Source organism: Entelurus aequoreus, linkage group LG07 (genome assembly GCF_033978785.1).
Source record: "Entelurus aequoreus isolate RoL-2023_Sb linkage group LG07, RoL_Eaeq_v1.1, whole genome shotgun sequence".
Classification (NCBI taxonomy): Eukaryota; Metazoa; Chordata; class Actinopteri; order Syngnathiformes; family Syngnathidae; genus Entelurus; species Entelurus aequoreus.
The window spans coordinates 83,350,280-83,352,779 of NC_084737.1; positions in this window are offsets into that span (position 1 = coordinate 83,350,280).

A 2,500-nucleotide genomic window follows, 5' to 3' on the forward strand; every position below is an offset into this window, starting at 1 on the left:
TACTCATTGTTGTATTTGAAAGTGCAATGCTTTGCAGCCAGTAGCACAGCCTTTGAAGGAGCATAGGTATCATCATCTGTGATATTCAATTTGCAGGAAAGGAGTGAGTTTAGGGTTGAATTGTCCATCCTCGTTCTATTCTCTGTCGCTATCTTTCTAACCATCTTTTCAAACCATACTGTTATGTTTTTGGACATTACTACTTGCCTTAGTTTTGAAGCAATGCATGATGGGAATCTGGATGTTGTGTGTCAGTGTATTAACGTGCCGGCTGGAATAAACACACGCTGAGCAATAGCTCCGTGCCTGCCTACTTTATGGGTTATAGATAAACCTATGGATAACGGAGACATATATAATAGTCTCTTTCTTGTTGTGTGTGCAGTTGTAGTGGATTGTCCGAAGCTTAAACAGCAACAAAAGTGAGTTTAGTACAAAAATGTTATTTACCCATAGTCAAAAGTGCAAAGTCGGATTGAGCTGCCCATGCAGACAAACAAACGTCCTCCGGAGGACACAAGAATCAAGCAATCTCTCCCAGCCCTTGTCACTTGGCCATTTTATCTGTTTCCCCACGCCCCAAGGTCCCGTTGTTTTCGACATGTTTGTTTTGCAACATCCTTGAATCCCTTAGTCATGCTTAGACAATCAAAACATTTTGTAGAATGGTCAGAGCGACTCCATATTCAACTTTGTCCTACATCTGGTCCTTCAATGGTATAGAATAGAAGAGAAATGAAACAAGCAGACATTCTTGATAGACACGAAATATAGTTCAAAGGTCAGAAATTCTAGCGACCTGTCCTCACACGGGTCCGGCTGGAAATCGGGAGAAATTCGGGAGAATGGTTGTCCCGGGAGATTTTCGGGAGAGGCACTGAAATTCGTGAGTCTCCGGGAAAATTCGGGAGGGTTGGCAAGTATGCTGTACTGTACCGTCTCAGGCAAACGCTCTTACTTTCCTAAATGATGTACATGTTCATGCCGTCAATGTTTACTTTCGGATAAAAAATAACTCTCTATGTCAAGCTTTGACTGCCCCTTTTTTCCAAATGCCAGTACTGGACACGCCCAGATCACAAGATCACCCTCTCAGGAACTTCTCCTTTTAAAAACAACTTTGGGAAAAAGTCTTTTTTTTGTCATACTTTCGTTAAAGTGTGGAACAGTATCCCTTTCCAACAAGGACAACACATACTGTTTGGCAATTCAAGAAGAACACAGGAGGTTTCTGTTGGACAGCTTCTCCTGCACACTAACAAATGCTGGGTTATTTTGATAACCCAATTTATAAGTTGCTAGTGTTTGGTTAAATTTTGGAGTTATTTCTATCAAGAGCAATCCATTTTTTGGGTTATAAGAGTATTATTTTAACTCCATTTCTGGGTTTTCAAAATGATGAATAGTCTTTGGATTGTTTTTCAACGAGTAACATACATTTGGGTAAAAGGCTTTTTTAAAATTAAAATGTTACTTTTTTCTTGAAGGGAATTTTATTATGGATTAATCTCATTCACATTATTTACAATCACCAAACGTTGAGTTTGCAAAACTCAACCTTTTGGTAAAATAATTCAATGCAAAAGTTGGGTCAAAAAAATTAACCCAGAATGTTGAGTTAAAATAACTCATATAAGGGGTTTGTCCTTTTCTGAACCAGCAGTTGGGGTTAAAATTGGGTTATTTTTTTTAACCCAACATTTTTTAGTGTGTGTGAGTACTGACAGACCTGGTCTGAGCTCTGTGTGGATGTGAGTCAGGCCCCGTTAACTGTAACACAACTGTGGCTTTTAATTTTCACCTGCACTGGCTTCCTGTGCACTTAAAGGCCTACTGAAAGCCACTACTAGCGACCACGCAGTCTGATAGTTTATATATCAATGATGAACTCTTAACATTGCAACACATGCCAATACGGCCGGGTTAACTTATAAAGTGACATTTTAAATTTCCCGCTAAACTTCCGGTTGAAAACGCCTTTGGATGATGACGTAAGCGTGTGACGTAGCCAGTGAAACAGAAGTATCGGTACCCCATTGAATCCAATACAAAATAGCTCTGTTTTCATCTCATAATTCCACAGTATTCTGGACATCTGTGTTGGTGAATCTTTTGCAATTTGTTTAATGAACAATGAAGACTGCAAAGAAGAAAGTTGTAGGTAGGATCGGTGTATTAGCGGCGGACTACAGCAACACAACCAGGAAGACTTTGACTTGGATAGCAGACGCGCTAGCCGACGCTAGCCACCGACCGCACGGATGATCGTGGTGAAGTCCTTCGTCCTTCCGTCGATCGCTGGAACGCAGGTGAGCACGGGTGTTGTTGAGCAGATGAGGGCTGGCTGGCGTAGGTGGCGCGCTAATGTTTTTATCATAGCTCTGTGAGGTCCCGTTATACTAAGTTAGCTTCAATGGCGTCGTTAGCAACAGCATTTTTAAGCTTCGCCAAGCTGGAAAGCATTAACCGTGTATTTACATGTTCATGGTTTAATTGTATT